This window comes from Brassica napus, unplaced genomic scaffold (genome assembly GCF_020379485.1).
Source record: "Brassica napus cultivar Da-Ae unplaced genomic scaffold, Da-Ae ScsIHWf_1749;HRSCAF=2379, whole genome shotgun sequence".
Classification (NCBI taxonomy): domain Eukaryota; kingdom Viridiplantae; phylum Streptophyta; class Magnoliopsida; order Brassicales; family Brassicaceae; genus Brassica; species Brassica napus.
The window spans coordinates 1-17,356 of NW_026015168.1; the positions used below are offsets into that span (position 1 = coordinate 1).

At 44.8% G+C, this 17,356-nt stretch overlaps 1 long non-coding RNA gene, 22 other non-coding genes and 2 pseudogenes across 23 annotated transcripts; 1 reads left to right on the forward strand and 24 right to left on the reverse strand.

The window, feature by feature from the left end:
• Positions 1–440: 440 nt before the first annotated feature.
• On the reverse strand, positions 441–558 carry LOC125598731. Its single transcript, XR_007332662.1, has one exon. It is a non-coding gene; the product is annotated as a 5S ribosomal RNA (ribosomal RNA).
• A 372-nt stretch (positions 559–930) lies between these two features.
• On the reverse strand, positions 931–1,049 carry LOC125598654. Its single transcript, XR_007332586.1, has one exon. It is a non-coding gene; the product is annotated as a 5S ribosomal RNA (ribosomal RNA).
• Positions 1,050–1,427: 378 nt separating this feature from the next.
• On the reverse strand, positions 1,428–1,546 carry LOC125598750. The gene has a single exon (XR_007332678.1). It is a non-coding gene; the product is annotated as a 5S ribosomal RNA (ribosomal RNA).
• A 373-nt stretch (positions 1,547–1,919) lies between these two features.
• On the reverse strand, positions 1,920–2,032 carry LOC125598746 (annotated as a pseudogene).
• A 377-nt stretch (positions 2,033–2,409) lies between these two features.
• On the reverse strand, positions 2,410–2,528 carry LOC125598761. Its single transcript, XR_007332689.1, has one exon. It is a non-coding gene; the product is annotated as a 5S ribosomal RNA (ribosomal RNA).
• Positions 2,529–2,902: 374 nt separating this feature from the next.
• On the reverse strand, positions 2,903–3,021 carry LOC125598741. The gene has a single exon (XR_007332672.1). It is a non-coding gene; the product is annotated as a 5S ribosomal RNA (ribosomal RNA).
• Positions 3,022–3,397: 376 nt separating this feature from the next.
• LOC125598772 lies at positions 3,398–3,516 on the reverse strand. Its single transcript, XR_007332700.1, has one exon. It is a non-coding gene; the product is annotated as a 5S ribosomal RNA (ribosomal RNA).
• A 375-nt stretch (positions 3,517–3,891) lies between these two features.
• On the reverse strand, positions 3,892–4,010 carry LOC125598783. The gene has a single exon (XR_007332711.1). It is a non-coding gene; the product is annotated as a 5S ribosomal RNA (ribosomal RNA).
• Positions 4,011–4,386: 376 nt separating this feature from the next.
• LOC125598660 lies at positions 4,387–4,505 on the reverse strand. Its single transcript, XR_007332592.1, has one exon. It is a non-coding gene; the product is annotated as a 5S ribosomal RNA (ribosomal RNA).
• Positions 4,506–4,882: 377 nt separating this feature from the next.
• LOC125598747 lies at positions 4,883–4,996 on the reverse strand (annotated as a pseudogene).
• Positions 4,997–5,375: 379 nt separating this feature from the next.
• LOC125598671 lies at positions 5,376–5,494 on the reverse strand. Its single transcript, XR_007332603.1, has one exon. It is a non-coding gene; the product is annotated as a 5S ribosomal RNA (ribosomal RNA).
• Positions 5,495–5,873: 379 nt separating this feature from the next.
• LOC125598683 lies at positions 5,874–5,992 on the reverse strand. The gene has a single exon (XR_007332614.1). It is a non-coding gene; the product is annotated as a 5S ribosomal RNA (ribosomal RNA).
• A 377-nt stretch (positions 5,993–6,369) lies between these two features.
• Positions 6,370–6,488, reverse strand: LOC125598729. The gene has a single exon (XR_007332660.1). It is a non-coding gene; the product is annotated as a 5S ribosomal RNA (ribosomal RNA).
• Positions 6,489–6,864: 376 nt separating this feature from the next.
• Positions 6,865–6,983, reverse strand: LOC125598739. Its single transcript, XR_007332670.1, has one exon. It is a non-coding gene; the product is annotated as a 5S ribosomal RNA (ribosomal RNA).
• Positions 6,984–7,361: 378 nt separating this feature from the next.
• On the reverse strand, positions 7,362–7,480 carry LOC125598694. The gene has a single exon (XR_007332625.1). It is a non-coding gene; the product is annotated as a 5S ribosomal RNA (ribosomal RNA).
• Positions 7,481–7,859: 379 nt separating this feature from the next.
• LOC125598705 lies at positions 7,860–7,978 on the reverse strand. The gene has a single exon (XR_007332636.1). It is a non-coding gene; the product is annotated as a 5S ribosomal RNA (ribosomal RNA).
• A 379-nt stretch (positions 7,979–8,357) lies between these two features.
• Positions 8,358–8,476, reverse strand: LOC125598728. Its single transcript, XR_007332659.1, has one exon. It is a non-coding gene; the product is annotated as a 5S ribosomal RNA (ribosomal RNA).
• Positions 8,477–8,854: 378 nt separating this feature from the next.
• LOC125598716 lies at positions 8,855–8,973 on the reverse strand. The gene has a single exon (XR_007332647.1). It is a non-coding gene; the product is annotated as a 5S ribosomal RNA (ribosomal RNA).
• A 377-nt stretch (positions 8,974–9,350) lies between these two features.
• Positions 9,351–9,469, reverse strand: LOC125598727. Its single transcript, XR_007332658.1, has one exon. It is a non-coding gene; the product is annotated as a 5S ribosomal RNA (ribosomal RNA).
• A 379-nt stretch (positions 9,470–9,848) lies between these two features.
• LOC125598738 lies at positions 9,849–9,967 on the reverse strand. Its single transcript, XR_007332669.1, has one exon. It is a non-coding gene; the product is annotated as a 5S ribosomal RNA (ribosomal RNA).
• Positions 9,968–10,345: 378 nt separating this feature from the next.
• Positions 10,346–10,464, reverse strand: LOC125598748. The gene has a single exon (XR_007332676.1). It is a non-coding gene; the product is annotated as a 5S ribosomal RNA (ribosomal RNA).
• Positions 10,465–10,843: 379 nt separating this feature from the next.
• On the reverse strand, positions 10,844–10,962 carry LOC125598749. Its single transcript, XR_007332677.1, has one exon. It is a non-coding gene; the product is annotated as a 5S ribosomal RNA (ribosomal RNA).
• A 377-nt stretch (positions 10,963–11,339) lies between these two features.
• Positions 11,340–11,458, reverse strand: LOC125598751. Its single transcript, XR_007332679.1, has one exon. It is a non-coding gene; the product is annotated as a 5S ribosomal RNA (ribosomal RNA).
• Positions 11,459–11,838: 380 nt separating this feature from the next.
• LOC125598725 lies at positions 11,839–11,957 on the reverse strand. Its single transcript, XR_007332656.1, has one exon. It is a non-coding gene; the product is annotated as a 5S ribosomal RNA (ribosomal RNA).
• A 1,107-nt stretch (positions 11,958–13,064) lies between these two features.
• LOC125598653 lies at positions 13,065–16,740 on the forward strand. Its single transcript, XR_007332585.1, has 2 exons — positions 13,065–13,574; positions 14,083–16,740. It is a non-coding gene; the product is annotated as an uncharacterized LOC125598653 (long non-coding RNA).
• Positions 16,741–17,356: the final 616 nt, after the last annotated feature.

Consider the following 17,356-nt stretch of genomic DNA (forward strand, 5'->3'; position numbering starts at 1 on the left):
TCAAGCACGCTCACTGCAGAGTTCTGATGGGATCCGGTGCATTAGTGCTGGTATGATCGCACCCGTCAGTACATCACTCTTGTTTCTATATATCCTTTTCTCGGCCAATCCAAGTGCAAGGCCGTGGGGCCCACATGATTTTCTTGCCGTTTTGTTTCGAGTGAAAGAGTGCGTCGACGTTAATGGTGTTAAGAAAGCATCAAAAACACCCTGAGAATCCGTTTCGATCTTTTTACGTGCCTTAACTTTCCGCAGCCCGTTTGAGGGTCAAAACGGCTGAATTTGAGCCCGAAAAATTACGCCGTCTATTCATCGCCCATTGTGGATTCTGGGGCTTTCCGAAATGGTGCTATGGGCGACGTAGTTCCTCACGGTTCAAAAGTTATGAGGTTTCAAGTTTAGACTCGTTTTAGGCTGAAAAAAAAAAAAAAAAATAAAAAGGAGTGCAACACGAGGACTTCCCGGAGGTCACCAATCCTAGTACTACTCTCGCCCAAGCACGCTTCACTGCGGAGTTCTGATGGGATCCGGTGCATTAGTGCTGGTATGATCGCACCCGTCAGTACATCACTCTCGTTTCTATATATCCTTTTCGCGGCCAATCCAAGTGCAAGGCCGTGGGCCCACGTGTTTTTCTGGCCGTTTTGTTTCGAGCGAAAAAGTGCGTCGAGGTTAATGGTGTTAAGAAAGCATCAAAACACCCTGAGAATCCGCTTTCGATCTTTTTTACGTGCCATAACTTTCTGCAGCCCGTTTGAGGGTCAAAACGGCTGAATTTGAGCCCGAAAATTACGCCGTCTATTCACCGCCCATCGTGGATTCTGGGCTTTCCGAAATGGTGCTATGGGCGACGTAGTTCCTCACGGTTCAAAAGTTATGAGGTTTTCAAGTTTAGACTCGTTTTAGGCTGAAAAAAATAAAAAATAAAAAGGAGTGCAACACGAGGACTTCCCGGGAGGTCACCAATCCTAGTACTACTCTCGCCCAAGCACGCTTCACTGCGGAGTTCTGATGGGATCCGGTGCATTAGTGCTGGTATGATCGCACCCGTCAGTACATCACTCTCGTTTCTATATATCCTTTTCTCGGCCAATCCAAGTGCAAGGCCGTGGGGCCCACATGATTTTCTGATCGTTTCTTTTCGAGCGAAAAAGTGCGTCGAGGTTAATGGTGTTAAGAAAGCATCAAAAACACCCTGAGAATCCGCTTTCGATCTTTTTTACGTGCCATAACTTTCTGCAGCCCGTTTGAGGGTCAAACGGGCTGAATTTGACCGAAAAATTACGCCGTCTATTCACCGCCCATTGTGGATTCTGGGGCTTTCCGAAATGGTGCTATGGGCGACGTAGTTCCTCACGGTTCAAAAGTTATGAGGTTTTCAAGTTTAGACTCGTTTTAGGCTGAAAAAAAAAATAAAAAAATAAAAAGGAGTGCAACACGAGGACTTCCCGGGAGGTCACCAATCCTAGTACTACTCTCGCCCAAGCACGCTTCACTGCGGAGTTCTGATGGGATCCGGTGCATTAGTGCTGGTATGATCGCACCCGTCAGTACATCACTCTCGTTTCTATATATCCTTTTCTCGGCCAATCCAAGTGTAAGGCCGTGGGGCCCACATGATTTTCTTGCCGTTTTGTTTCGAGCGAAAAGTGCGTCGAGGTTAATGGTGTTAAGAAAGCATCAAAAACACCCTGAGAATCCGTTTCGATCTTTTTTACGTGCCTTAACTTTCCGCAGCCCGTTTGAGGGTCAAAACGGCTGAATTTGAGCCCGAAAAATTACGCCGTCTATTCACCGCCCATGTGGATTCTGGGGCTTTCCGAAATGGTGCTATGGCGACGTAGTTCCTCACGGTTCAAAAGTTATGAGGTTTTCAAGTTTAGACTCGTTTTAGGCTGAAAAAAATAAAAAAATAAAAAGGAGTGCAACACGAGGACTTCCCGGGAGGTCACCAATCCTAGTACTACCCAAGCACGCTTCACTGCGGAGTTCTGATGGGATCCGGTGCATTAGTGCTGGTATGATCGCACCCGTCAGTACATCACTCTCGTTTCTATATATCCTTTTCGCGGCCAATCCAAGTGCAAGGCCGTGGGCCCACATGATTTTCTGGCCGTTTGTTTCGAGCGAAAAAGTGCGTCGAGGTTAATGGTGTTAAGAAAGCATCAAAAACACCCTGAGAATCCGCTTTCGATCTTTTTTACGTGCCATAACTTTCTGCAGCCCGTTTGAGGGTCAAAACGGCTGAATTTGAACCGAAAAATTACGCCGTCTATTCACCCATCCATTGTGGATTCTGGGGCTTTCCGAAATGGTGCTATGGGCGACGTAGTTCCTCACGGTTCAAAAGTTATGAGGTTTTCAAGTTTAGACTCGTTTTAGGCTGAAAAAAAAATATAAAAATAAAAAGGAGTGCAACACGAGGACTTCCCGGGAGGTCACCAATCCTAGTACTACTCTCGCCCAAGCACGCTTCACTGCGGAGTTCTGATGGGATCCGGTGCATTAGTGCTGGTATGATCGCACCCGTCAGTACATCACTCTCGTTTCTATATATCCTTTTCTCGGCCAATCCAAGTGCAAGGCCGTGGGGCCCACATGATTTTCTGGCCGTTTTTTTCGAGCCAAAAAGTGCGTCGAGGTTAATGGTGTTAAGAAAGCATCAAAAACACCCTGAGAATCCGCTTTCGATCTTTTTTACGTGCCATAACTTTCTGCAGCCCGTTTGAGGGTCAAAACGGCTGAATTTGAACCCGAAAAATTACGCCGTCTATCACCGCCCATTGTGGATTTGGGGCTTTCCGAAATGGTGCTATGGGCGACGTAGTTCCTCACGGTTCAAAAGTTATGAGGTTTTCAAGTTTAGACTCGTTTTAGGCTGAAAAAAAAATAAAAAAATAAAAAGGAGCACAACGAGGACTTCCCGGGAGGTCACCAATCCTAGTACTACTCTCGCCCAAGCACGCTTCACTGCGGAGTTCTGATGGGATCCGGTGCATTAGTGCTGGTATGATCGCACCCGTCAGTACATGACTCTCGTTTCTATATATCCTTTCTCGGCCAATCCAAATGTAAGGCCGTGGGGCCCACATGATTTTCTTGCCGTTTTGTTTCGAGTGAAAGAGTGCGTCGACGTTAATGGTGTTAAGAAAGCATCAAAAACACCCTGAGAATCCGTTTTCGATCTTTTTTACGTGCCTTAACTTTCCGCAGCCCGTTTGAGGGTCAAAACGGCTGAATTTGAGCCCGAAAGATTACGCCGTCTATTCATCGCTCATTGTGGTTTCTGGGGCTTTCCGAAATGGTGCAATGGGCGACGTAGTTCCTCACGGTTCAAAAGTTATGAGGTTTCAAGTTTGGACTCGTTTTAGGCTGAAAAAAAAAAAAAAAATAAAAAGGAGTGCAACACGAGGACTTCCCGGGAGGTCACCAATCCTAGTACTACTCTCGCCCAAGCACGCTTCACTGCGGAGTTCTGATGGGATCCGGTGCATTAGTGCTGGTATGATCGCACCCGTCAGTACATCACTCTCGTTTCTATATATCCTTTTCGCGGCCAATCCAAGTGCAAGGCCGTGGGGCCCACATGATTTTCTGGCCGTTTGTTTCGAGCGAAAAAGTGCGTCGAGGTTAATGGTGTTAAGAAAGCATCAAAAACACCCTGAGAATCCGCTTTCGATCTTTTTTACGTGCCATAACTTTCTGCAGCCCGTTTGAGGGTCAAAACGGCTGAATTTGAGCCCGAAAAATTGCGCCGTCTATTCACCGCCCATCGTGGATTCTGGGGCTTTCCGAAATGGTGCTATGGGCGACGTAGTTCCTCACGGTTCAAAAGTTATGAGGTTTTCAAGTTTAGACTCGTTTTAGGCTGAAAAAAATAAAAAAAAAAAAGGAGTGCAACACGAGGACTTCCCGGGAGGTCACCAATCCTAGTACTACTCTCGCCCAAGCACGCTTCACTGCGGAGTTCTGATGGGATCCGGTGCATTAGTGCTGGTATGATCGCACCCGTCAGTACATCACTCTCGTTTCTATATATCCTTTTCTCGGCCAATCCAAGTGCAAGGCCGTGGGGCCCACATGATTTTCTGCCGTTTTTTTCGAGCGAAAAAGTGCGTCGAGGTTAATGGTGTTAAGAAAGCATCAAAAACACCCTGAGAATCCGCTTTCGATCTTTTTTACGTGCCATAACTTTCTGCAGCCCGTTTGAGGGTCAAAACGGCTGAATTTGAACCCGAAAAATTACGCCGTCTATTCACCGCCCATTGTGGATTCTGGGGCTTTCCGAAATGGTGCTATGGGCGACGTAGTTCCTCACGGTTCAAAAGTTATGAGGTTTTCAAGTTTAGACTCGTTTTAGGCTGAAAAAAAATAAAAAAATAAAAAGGAGTGCAACACGAGGACTTCCCGGGAGGTCACCAATCCTAGTACTACTCTCGCCCAAGCACGCTTCACTGCGGAGTTCTGATGGGATCCGGTGCATTAGTGCTGGTATGATCGCACCCGTCAGTACATCACTCTCGTTTCTATATATCCTTTTCTCGGCCAATCCAAGTGCAAGGCCGTGGGGCCCACATGATTTTCTTGCCGTTTTGTTTCGAGCGAAAAAGTGCGTCGAGGTTAATGGTGTTAAGAAAGCATCAAAAACACCCTGAGAATCCGTTTTCGATCTTTTTTACGTGCCTTAACTTTCCGCAGCCCGTTTGAGGGTCAAAACGGCTGAATTTGAGCCCGAAAAATTACGCCGTCTATTCACCGCCCATTGTGGATTCTGGGGCTTTCCGAAATGGTGCTATGGGCGACGTAGTTCCTCACGGTTCAAAAGTTATGAGGTTTTCAAGTTTGGACTCGTTTTAGGCTGAAAAAAATAAAAAAATAAAAAGGAGTGCAACACGAGGACTTCCCGGGAGATCACCAATCCTAGTACTACTCCAAGCACGCTTCACTGCGGAGTTCTGATGGGATCCGGTGCATTAGTGCTGGTATGATCGCACCCGTCAGTACATCACTCTCGTTTCTATATATCCTTTTCGCGGCCAATCCAAGTGCAAGGCCGTGGGGCCCACATGATTTTCTGGCCGTTTTGTTTCGAGCGAAAAAGTGCGTCGAGGTTAATGGTGTTAAGAAAGCATCAAAAACACCCTGAGAATCCGCTTTCGATCTTTTTTACGTGCCATAACTTTCTGCAGCCCGTTTGAGGGTCAAAACGGCTGAATTTGAGCCCGAAAAATTGCGCCGTCTATTCACCGCCCATTGTGGATTCTGGGGCTTTCCGAAATGGTGCTATGGGCGACGTAGTTCCTCACGGTTCAAAAGTTATGAGGTTTTCAAGTTTAGACTCGTTTTAGGCTGAAAAAAAAATAAAAAAATAAAAAGGAGTGCAACACGAGGACTTCCCGGGAGGTCACCAATCCTAGTACTACTCTCGCCCAAGCACGCTTCACTGCGGAGTTCTGATGGGATCCGGTGCATTAGTGCTGGTATGATCGCACCCGTCAGTACATCACTCTCGTTTCTATATATCCTTTTCTCGGCCAATCCAAGTGCAAGGCCGTGGGGCCCACATGATTTTCTGGCCGTTTCTTTTCGAGCCAAAAAGTGCGTCGAGGTTAATGGTGTTAAGAAAGCATCAAAAACACCCTGAGAATCCGCTTTCGATCTTTTTTACGTGCCATAACTTTCTGCAGCCCGTTTGAGGGTCAAAACGGCTGAATTTGAGCCCGAAAAATTACGCCGTCTAATCACCGCCCATCGTGGATTCTGGGGCTTTCCGAAATGGTGCTATGGGCGACGTAGTTCCTCACGGTTCAAAAGTTATGAGGTTTTCAAGTTTAGACTCGTTTTAGGCTGAAAAAAAAATAAAAAAATAAAAAGGAGTGCAACACGAGGACTTCCCGGGAGGTCACCAATCCTAGTACTACTCTCGCCCAAGCACGCTTCACTGCGGAGTTCTGATGGGATCCGGTGCATTAGTGCTGGTATGATCGCACCCGTCAGTACATCACTCTCGTTTCTATATATCCTTTTCTCGGCCAATCCAAGTGCAAGGCCGTGGGGCCCACATGATTTTCTTGCCGTTTTGTTTCGAGCGAAAAAGTGCGTCGAGGTTAATGGTGTTAAGAAAGCATCAAAAACACCCTGAGAATCCGTTTTCGATCTTTTTTACGTGCCTTAACTTTCCGCAGCCCGTTTGAGGGTCAAAACGGCTGAATTTGAGCCCGAAAAATTACGCCGTCTATTCATCGCCCATTGTGGTTTCTGGGGCTTTCCGAAATGGTGCTATGGGCGACGTAGTTCCTCACGGTTCAAAAGTTATGAGGTTTTCAAGTTTAGACTCGTTTTAGGCTGAAAAAAAATAAAAAATAAAAAGGAGTGCAACACAAGGACTTCCCGGGAGATCACCAATCCTAGTACTACTCTCGCCCAAGCACGCTTCACTGCGGAGTTCTGATGGGATCCGGTGCATTAGTGCTGGTATGATCGCACCCGTCAGTACATCACTCTCGTTTCTATATATCCTTTTCTCGGCCAATCCAAGTGCAAGGCCGTGGGGCCCACATGATTTTCTGGCCGTTTCTTTTCGAACAAAAAAGTGCATCGAGGTTAATGGTGTTAAGAAAGCATCAAAAACACCCTGAGAATCCGCTTTCGATCTTTTTTACGTGCCATAACTTTCTGCAGCCCGTTTGAGGGTCAAAACGGCTGAATTTGAACCGAAAAATTACGCCGTCTAGTCACCGCCCATTGTGGATTCTGGGGCTTTCCGAAATGGTGCTATGGGCGACGTAGTTCCTCACGGTTCAAAAGTTATGAGGTTTTCAAGTTTAGACTCGTTTTAGGCTGAAAAAAAATAAAAAATAAAAAGTAGTGCAACACGAGGACTTCCCGGTAGGTCACCAATCCTAGTACGACTCTCGCCCAAGCACGCTTCACTGCGGAGTTCTGATGGGATCCGGTGCATTAGTGCTGGTATGATCGCACCCGTCAGTACATCACTCTCGTTTCTATATATCCTTTTCACGGCCAATCCAAGTGCAAGGCCGTGGGGCCCACATGATTTTCTGGCCGTTTTGTTTCGAGCGAAAAAGTGCGTCGAGGTTAATGGTGTTAAGAAAGCATCAAAAACACCCTGAGAATCCGCTTTCGATCTTTTTTACGTGCCATAACTTTCTGCAGCCCGTTTGAGGGTCAAAACGGCTGAATTTGAGCCCGAAAAATTACGCCGTCTAATCACCGCCCATCGTGGATTCTGGGGCTTTCCGAAATGGTGCTATGGGCGACGTAGTTCCTCACGGTTCAAAAGTTATGAGGTTTTCAAGTTTAGACTCGTTTTAGGCTGAAAAAAAATAAAAAAATAAAAAGGAGTGCAACACGAGGACTTCCCGGGAGGTCACCAATCCTAGTACTACTCTCGCCCAAGCACGCTTCACTGCGGAGTTCTGATGGGATCCGGTGCATTAGTGCTGGTATGATCGCACCCGTCAGTACATCACTCTCGTTTCTATATATCCTTTTCTCGGCCAATCCAAGTGTAAGGCCGTGGGGCCCACATGATTTTCTTGCCGTTTTGTTTCGAGCGAAAAAGTGCGTCGAGGTTAATGGTGTTAAGAAAGCATCAAAAACACCCTGAGAATCCGTTTTCGATCTTTTTTACGTGCCTTAACTTTCCGCAGCCCGTTTGAGGGTCAAAACGGCTGAATTTGAGCCCGAAAAATTGCGCCGTCTATTCATCGCCCATTGTGGTTTCTGGGGCTTTCCGAAATGGTGCTATGGGCGACGTAGTTCCTCACGGTTCAAAAGTTATGAGGTTTTCAAGTTTAGACTCGTTTTAGGCTGAAAAAAAAATAAAAAAATAAAAAGGAGTGCAACACGAGGACTTCCCGGGAGGTCACCAATCCTAGTACTACTCTCGCCCAAGCACGCTTCACTGCGGAGTTCTGATGGGATCCGGTGCATTAGTGCTGGTATGATCGCACCCGTCAGTACATCACTCTCGTTTCTATATATCCTTTTCGCGGCCAATCCAAGTGCAAGGCCGTGGGGCCCACATGATTTTCTGGCCGTTTTGTTTCGAGCGAAAAAGTGCGTCGAGGTTAATGGTGTTAAGAAAGCATCAAAAACACCCTGAGAATCCGCTTTCGATCTTTTTTACGTGCCATAACTTTCTGCAGCCCGTTTGAGGGTCAAAACGGCTGAATTTGAACCCGAAAAATTGCGCCGTCTATTCATCGCCCATCGTGGATTCTGGGGCTTTCCGAAATGGTGCTATGGGCGACGTAGTTCCTCACGGTTCAAAAGTTATGAGGTTTTCAAGTTTCGACTCGTTTTAGGATGAAAAAAAAATAAAATAATAAAAAGTAGTGCAACACGAGGACTTCCCTGGAGGTCACCAATCCTAGTACTACTCTCGCCCAAGCACGCTTCACTGCGGAGTTCTGATGGGATCCGGTGCATTAGTGCTGGTATGATCGCACCCGTCAGTACATCACTCTCGTTTCTATATATCCTTTTCGCGGCCAATCCAAGTGCAAGGCCGTGGGGCCCACATGATTTTCTGGCCATTTTGTTTCGAGCGAAAAAGTGCATCGAGGTTAATGGTGTTAAGAAAGCATCAAAAACACCCTGAGAATCCGCTTTCGATCTTTTTTACGTGCCATAACTTTCTGCAGCCCGTTTGAGGGTCAAAACGGCTGAATTTGAACCCGAAAAATTGCGCCGTCTATTCATCGCCCATTGTGGTTTCTGGGGCTTTCCGAAATGGTGCTATGGGCGACGTAGTTCCTCACGGTTCAAAAGTTATGAGGTTTTCAAGTTTAGACTCGTTTTAGGCTGAAAAAAAATAAAAAAATAAAAAGGAGTGCAACACGAGGACTTCCCGGGAGGTCACCAATCCTAGTACTACTCTCGCCCAAGCACGCTTCACTGCGGAGTTCTGATGGGATCCGGTGCATTAGTGCTGGTATGATCGCACCCGTCAGTACATCACTCTCGTTTCTATATATCCTTTTCTCGGCCAATCCAAGTGCAAGGCCGTGGGGCCCACATGATTTTCTGGCCGTTTTGTTTCGAGCGAAAAAGTGCGTCGAGGTTAATGGTGTTAAGAAAGCATCAAAAACACCCTGAGAATCCGCTTTCGATCTTTTTTACGTGCCATAACTTTCTGCAGCCCGTTTGAGGGTCAAAACGGCTGAATTTGAACCCGAAAAATTACGCCGTCTAGTCACCGCCCATTGTGGATTCTGGGGCTTTCCGAAATGGTGCTATGGGCAACGTAGTTCCTCACGGTTCAAAAGTTATGAGGTTTTCAAGTTTAGACTCGTTTTAGGAAAAAAAAAATAAAAAAATAAAAAGGAGTGCAACACGAGGACTTCCCGGGAGGTCACCAATCCTAGTACTACTCTCGCCCAAGCACGCTTCACTGCGGAGTTCTGATGGGATCCGGTGCATTAGTGCTGGTATGATCGCACCCGTCAGTACATCACTCTCGTTTCTATATATCATTTTCTCGGCCAATCCAAGTGTAAGGCCGTGGTGCCCACATGATTTTCTTGCCGTTTTGTTTCGAGCGAAAAAGTGCGTCGAGGTTAATGGTGTTAAGAAAGCATCAAAAACACCCTGAGAATCCGCTTTCGATCTTTTTTACGTGCCATAACTTTCTGCAGCCCGTTTGAGGGTCAAAACGGCTGAATTTGAACCCGGAAAATTACGCCGTCTAGTCACCGCCCATTGTGGATTCTGGGGCTTTCCGAAATGGTGCTATGGGCAACGTAGTTCCTCACGGTTCAAAAGTTATGAGGTTTTCAAGTTTAGACTCGTTTTACGAAGAAAAAAAAGTAAAAAAATAAAAAGGAGTGCAACACGAGGACTTCCCGGGAGGTCACCAATCCTAGTACTACTCTCGCCCAAGCACGCTTCACTGCGGAGTTCTGATGGGATCCGGTGCATTAGTGCTGGTATGATCGCACCCGTCAGTACATCACTCTCGTTTCTATATATCATTTTCTCGGCCAATCCAAGTGTAAGGCCGTGGTGCCCACATGATTTTCTTGCCGTTTTGTTTCGAGCGAAAAAGTGCGTCGAGGTTAATGGTGTTAAGAAAGCATCAAAAACACCCTGAGAATCCGCTTTCGATCTTTTTTACGTGCCATAACTTTCTGCAGCCCGTTTGAGGGTCAAAACGGCTGAATTTGAGCCCGAAAAAATACACTGTCTAATCATCGCCCATCGTGGATTCTGGGGCTTTCCGAAATGGTGCTATGGGCGACGTAGTTCCTCACGGTTCAAAAGTTATGAGGTTTTCAAGTTTAGACTCGTTTTAGGCTGAAAAAAAATAAAAAAATAAAAAGGAGTGCAACACGAGGACTTCCCGGGAGGTCACCAATCCTAGTACTACTCTCGCCCAAGCACGCTTCACTGCGGAGTTCTGATGGGATCCGGTGCATTAGTGCTGGTATGATCGCACCCGTCAGTACATCACTCTCGTTTCTATATATCCTTTTCTCTGCCAATCCAAGTGCAAGGCCGTGGGGCCCACATGATTTTCTGGCCGTTTTGTTTCGAGCGAAAAAGTGCGTCGAGGTTAATGGTGTTAAGAAAGCATCAAAAACACCCTGAGAATCCGCTTTCGATCTTTTTTACGTGCCATAACTTTCTGCAGCCCGTTTGAGGGTCAAAACGGCTGAATTTGAGCCCGAAAAAATACACTGTCTAATCATCGCCCATCGTGGATTCTGGGGCTTTCCAAAATGGTGCTATGGGCGACGTAGTTCCTCACGGTTCAAAAGTTATGAGGTTTTCAAGTTTAGACTCGTTTTAGGCTGAAAAAAAAATAAAAAAAATAAAAGGAGTGCAACACGAGGACTTCCCGGGAGGTCACCAATCCTAGTACTACTCTCGCCCAAGCACGCTTCACTGCGGAGTTCTGATGGGATCCGGTGCATTAGTGCTGGTATGATCGCACCCGTCAGTACATCACTCTCGTTTCTATATATCCTTTTCGCGGCCAATCCAAGTGCAAGGCCGTGGGGCCCACATGATTTTCTGGCCGTTTTGTTTCGAGCGAAAAAGTGCGTCGAGGTTAATGGTGTTAAGAAAGCATCAAAAACACCCTGAGAATCCGCTTTCGATCTTTTTTACGTGCCATAACTTTCTGCAGCCCGTTTGAGGGTCAAAACGGCTGAATTTGAGCCCAAAAAATTACGCCGTCTATCATCGCCCATCGTGGATTCTGGGGCTTTCCGAAATGGTGCTATGGGCGACGTAGTTCCTCACGGTTCAAAAGTTATGAGGTTTTCAAGTTTAGACTCGTTTTAGGCTGAAAAAAAAAAAAAAAATAAAAAGGAGTGCAACACGAGGACTTCCCGGGAGGTCACCAATCCTAGTACTACTCTCGCCCAAGCACGCTTCACTGCGGAGTTCTGATGGGATCCGGTGCATTAGTGCTGGTATGATCGCACCCGTCAGTACATCACTCTCGTTTCTATATATCCTTTTCTCGGCCAATCCAAGTGTAAGGCCGTGGGGCCCACATGATTTTCTTGCCGTTTTGTTTCGAGCGAAAAAGTGCGTCGAGGTTAATGGTGTTAAGAAAGCATCAAAAACACCCTGAGAATCCGTTTTCGATCTTTTTTACGTGCCTTAACTCTCCGCAGCCCTTTTGAGGGTCAAAACGGCTGAATTTGAGCCCGAAAAATTGCGCCGTCTATTCACCGCCCATTGTGGTTTCTGGGGCTTTCCGAAATGGTGCTATGGGCGACGTAGTTCCTCACGGTTCAAAAGTTATGAGGTTTTCAAGTTTAGACTCGTTTTAGGATGAAAACAAAATAAATAAAATAAAAAGTAGTGCAACACGAGGACTTCCCGGGAGGTCACCAATCCTAGTACTACTCTCGCCCAAGCACGCTTCACTGCGGAGTTCTGATGGGATCCGGTGCATTAGTGCTGGTATGATCGCACCCGTCAGTACATCACTCTCGTTTCTATATATCCTTTTCTCGGCCAATCCAAGTGCAAGGCCGTGGGTGTTGAAATGAAGAAGGGAATGACCAGAAGAAGAAGCTGGTTCATGATCCAAGTTTGATATTGTAGAGGAAGTAATCTGGATACTTCAAAGATGAGACTGGTTCATACAGACTTGTGAACCAAGTTATGGTTAGAGTGGAGAAGGAAGAAGCATGGCTGTGTGTGATCCATTGATCTTATAAATAAAGAAGACAAAGAGAAGAAGAGATACTTGAAAAGATTCAGGTCTGGAAAACCTTGCTACACAAGGCAGTCCGTACAGTCTTGGCTTCCAAGTTACCTAGAGTGACTTGGATGGTAAGGCAGGTGAGGAACTCGTACAGCTTGATCTTCTGAAGCAGATTTGAAGTTAAAATGGAGCATCAGACCGTTGGAGAGAGCTGAGACAAGTTGGGAATTAAATAGAGTAAAAGTCACATGTGCATAAGAGGATGAACCTGCTGTCACTTTCACCCAACCAGACTGTGCCCATCTCTCTCCCCTGTCACTCTCTACTCCCTCTGGTCGAGATTCACCTTGGCTGTACCTTCCTGGCTTCACCAGAAAACCCTACAATATTATTTGTTTAGTAAAACCCTGTTTTAGTATTTGTTTAATATGTGTGCTTGTCTATTTAAGATAATGATGTATCTGATTGTAAACTAAGGAGAGTAAAACTCTTTCTTCACATACTCTGGTTACTACACTCTCAGATTCTCTCTCTATTCTCTTGTCTCTCACGACCTCCATTACTCCCTTATACTCTAGCATACTCAGAAACTCTCCCAAACACTTTATACTCTCTTCACTCTCTCATTACTTTCAATTGCTCATCAATCACTCTCTCTGGTTTCATACTGAACCAGAAGCTTATTCTCATCATATTCCTTTTATTTCATCTCAATTCTTTCATGGTATCAGAGCCACAAGCTCTTGAGAACCTATATTGCTTCCGCAAATCATCCCTGTCCAAAATCTCTCTTTAAAAATCTGTTCAAACCTGTTTGTTACATCCTTTTATCCTCTGGTCCAAAGGTTTTCCAGGAGAGGAAAAACTCACCAGAACTCAAGATAAAGGAGTATCTCAGTCTCTGGAACTCAAGAAAGTCTTAGCTCAGTTCAGCAAGCTTCATCAAAGTCCAGTCTTTCAAATCCTGTCCCTTTCAAACCAGTAGGAACATCCTATTATCCACTGGTCCAAAAATCTTCAAGATGATGAATATTCAAGCATGGGCGAGTTCAGTGAAGCTCAAAACTCCAAACTACTCTCTCTGGGTCAGAATGATGAAGAAAAACCATAGAGGCAAAGGTGTTTGGAGCCATACTTCAGATGAAGCTCCATGGAAAATCTGCAAGGTCTTTGCTCATGTTAATGAGAGACAACCAGAAGCTCAGTCTCTGTCCAACAAATCCTACTTCAAGTTGGAAGAGAAGAAAGGTCAGAAGAGTCAGCACTGCAAGGAAGGACTCACTAAGGATAGGTGGTGGATATTCAATCCACATCTGAAACAAATGTACTTTCAATAAGCCCCCATGGGCTGGAGAGTCAAGAAACCAGCTCAGGTTTCTTGAGAGTAAGCGGAATTTCTACTCTAATAAAAGCACTGTGTGTGCTGGTCGTTTGTGTTGTCTTAGGGTGTTTAGAAACTAGCTTGTTGTTCTTGTCTAGTTTCTACACATGAAAAGACTGTCCAATTGTCATTTTGTCTAAGTATTTGTCTGCCTTAGAATTTTGTTAAGAGTCTTAGTGCTATTTTTAATCTCTGTCTCTGAAAAAAAAAAAAAATATGCCATTATATTATTCTAATCTTGTCTAGAAAATTGTCTGGTTTATTTGCTTCAAAATTGTCAAGAAAAAGTTTAGAAATTTCTTTTAAAATGTTGTTTAGACCTGGTGTTAGGTTGTGATGTTTCTATGTTACCTGAATGGTTAGTTATGATAATTAGGATTCAGTGTTGTTGCTTGAATAGTTTCAAGAAAGTTTATGTCCATTGTGTTCTTTGTTAAGGTGTTTTTGGAGATCAGACTTGGTGAGAAACCATGTTCTGATCTCTTTATTGTCTTTTGATACCTGTCTTTAGTTGTGGTGACAGGTTATTAAATGTTATGTGATGACCTTTACACATCAAGCACAAGCTCAAAGCTCACACCCTCTTGAAGACTGCTCAAACCGACTTTCTCAAATTTACTTCAATATGGAGTCAACAAAAGCCACGGTCCTCTCAGTCATTCTCAGGGTTCCTATCTGATCCCCTGGTCGTGTATGGTGAAGTCAAATCAGCAAGAAGAAACATTGAGAAGCCATTTCATCTCATGTTCTTAAAAGCACTCAAATTCAGCCATGCTTCAAGGAAAGTTCACAGGCGGATGATGTCCAATAGAACCAAGAAGACCAGGAGGACAGGAGGGGATCCAAGGGTGAGCTTTACAAACAGGGCCAAACACACAAGGAAAAGGAGTTGGGTAATGAATCCAAAACTCAAATCCACCAAGCTCAGATGAGTAGTGTGTATATGAAGGTTCAAGGAACCAGCCCAGGTTCCTTGGCTGTAAGTTAAACCTCCTAAACCTGAACAATAGCTTGTGTAATGTGTCTGGTCGTTTTTGAGTGATGGTTTAGAGTCCAATGGATCATGATAAGTTGCTAGAAGTTGCATTTTGTCTTAATCTTATCATCTGTGGTTGTTTTTGTTCCTAGAAGTGTCTGCCTAGGTTGTCATGCATCCATGATATATTGATATCGATTGGGAGTCCTTTAATTGTCATGTCTGCCTTGAGATTGTTAAGTATCTAGGAGTGTTCCTAGATGTGTGGTGTATTCATGCTGTTGTTGAAATTGATTAGGTTATTAGCCTAGTCTTCTTTAGCATCTGGATTGTCTTAAAAATGCATATTGGATTGTATTAAAGAGGCATACATATTGTTCCTGGTGCATTCATATTGTTTCTAAAGCTGTCATAGGAGGTGATAAGCTGTTTTGCAATCTGTTTTTTTTTAAGCAGTGGCGACCAGTCTTCATTTTATTACATGATCTGGTCCCATGCTGATGTTACTGATCCCTATCTGAGTTGTAATGGTGTGTAGGACACATGATGTGACTATTAGACCAGAAGCAGCAACAGGAAAAGAGATATACCCATGTTGATCAGAGCCTGCACAAGATGCATATTCCTGAACATGGAGAAAAGAGACCATGTTGTTCAGAGCCTACACTTGGTGTATATTACTGACCATGGAGAGACATCTTATGAGTGGAATCAGTTGGCTTAAGCGCAGGCGTAGGAGCTGTTGTGCTCCTGGTTCAAGAGACTCACAAGGAAGGCCATCACCTAAGTCATGAGGAGACTGGTGGTCCAAAGACATTGGAGCTGAAGGCAAATGGTGATCCAGTTGGCTTAAGCGCAGATGTTGGTATTGTTGTGCTCCTGGAAGATGGTGAACTGGTTGGCTTAAGCGCAGATGTTGGTATTGTTGTGCTCCCAGTTCAAAACTCATTGAAGCTCACGTTCAAGCTTGTCACTATACTCAGTCAAGCTTGAGGAGGGGAATATCAGTGAGCTACCAAAAGATCCATGAAGCTTATTATATCCAGTGTCCCATTTCCTCATAGAAGACCAGCAAGAGGTTGGCAAATTAAAAGAGGACTTAAGTGATCAGTCTGAAGAAGCTGTCACTCCTCACTGTTCTTACCAGCCAGATGCAAGGATTATTCAATCAGGGACATTCTTGGCTAAGCAATCACATGATGGTGGCAAATTATGGAGTTGCAAAGTCCCCCTACATGTTGAAACTTCAAGAGAACAATGCAAAGGCTGGTTGAGAGAAGGAATGGCGTGGAGGATTCAAGTGCTCTGCACTCCTCATCAACATTCCAGAAACTAATGCAAGGGGAGTACCTAAAACCATCCTTATTCTTATGTGAGAATAGGTTTTCCCCTTGAGAATTGATACATGCATTCTTTGTATGATTGAATCAGGTACCTATTGAGCTCATGAACAAAGGCAAGCTTTGTCTCAACCCCTAAATAGAGGCAAGAAGCCAGAAGAAAGGGGGAGACAAGCTCAGGTCATAAGAAGAAGCTCAAAGGTGATTTGATGGTGAAGGAATTGGCGCCAATCCAAGTTTGCAAGTAGTGGATTCACTCTTGCATTACTCAGTACCAACCGTGTGATTGAGCTCACCATTCTTATAAAAGGGAAGCACCTTAAACTCATCTCAATACATTCATGATTGTCCTTATACTTAAACTATTATTGAGTTTGATGTGATGAGTGCATTTCCTTAAGAACTGATGCACTTTTGAAATGATGTATCAGGTACCAAAATAAGCTTGAGCCTCACTGAAGATGATGATGATGATCCGGTCATGTCCTAGCCTTCCTAAGGTAGCTTGAAGCCAGTTGAGAGAGAGAGAGACCCTAAACCGGCCACAAAATGATCCAGCCGGCCACTTGTGCTCAAGGATAGCAAGTTATGGTGATTCATACTTGCTATACCTATTAGGCCACGATCCAGAGCCTAAGGACTCCACCATGATGAATCTGAAGTTCCTTAGGCTCACTGGCCAATCCCTAAGCTTTGTAGAAACTCCACTCTTTTTCCCTTAGCAAGTTTTGTCCCAATGGGTTTTCTTGCTAAGGTTTTTAATGAGGGAGCTTCTTCAAGGTTCCAAGCTTGTCCAAGGATCTCCTATGGTCAAGCTTGAGGGGGAGTGTTGAAATGAAGAAGGGAATGACCAGAAGAAGAAGCTGGTTCATGATCCAAGTTTGATATTGTAGAGGAAGTAATCTGGATACTTCAAAGATGAGACTGGTTCATACAGACTTGTGAACCAAGTTATGGTTAGAGTGGAGAAGGAAGAAGCATGGCTGTGTGTGATCCATTGATCTTATAAATAAAGAAGACAAAGAGAAGAAGAGATACTTGAAAAGATTCAGGTCTGGAAAACCTTGCTACACAAGGCAGTCCGTACAGTCTTGGCTTCCAAGTTACCTAGAGTGACTTGGATGGTAAGGCAGGTGAGGAACTCGTACAGCTTGATCTTCTGAAGCAGATTTGAAGTTAAAATGGAGCATCAGACCGTCGGAGAGAGCTGAGACAAGTTGGAATTAAATAGAGTAAAAGTCACATGTGCATAAGAGGATGAACCTGCTGTCACTTTCACCCAACCAGACTGTGCCCATCTCTCTCCCCTGTCACTCTCTACTCCCTCTGGTCGAGATTCACCTTGGCTGTACCTTCCTGGCTTCACCAGAAAACCCTACAATATTATTTGTTTAGTAAAACCCTGTTTTAGTATTTGTTTAATATGTGTGCTTGTCTATTTAAGATAATGATGTATCTGATTGTAAACT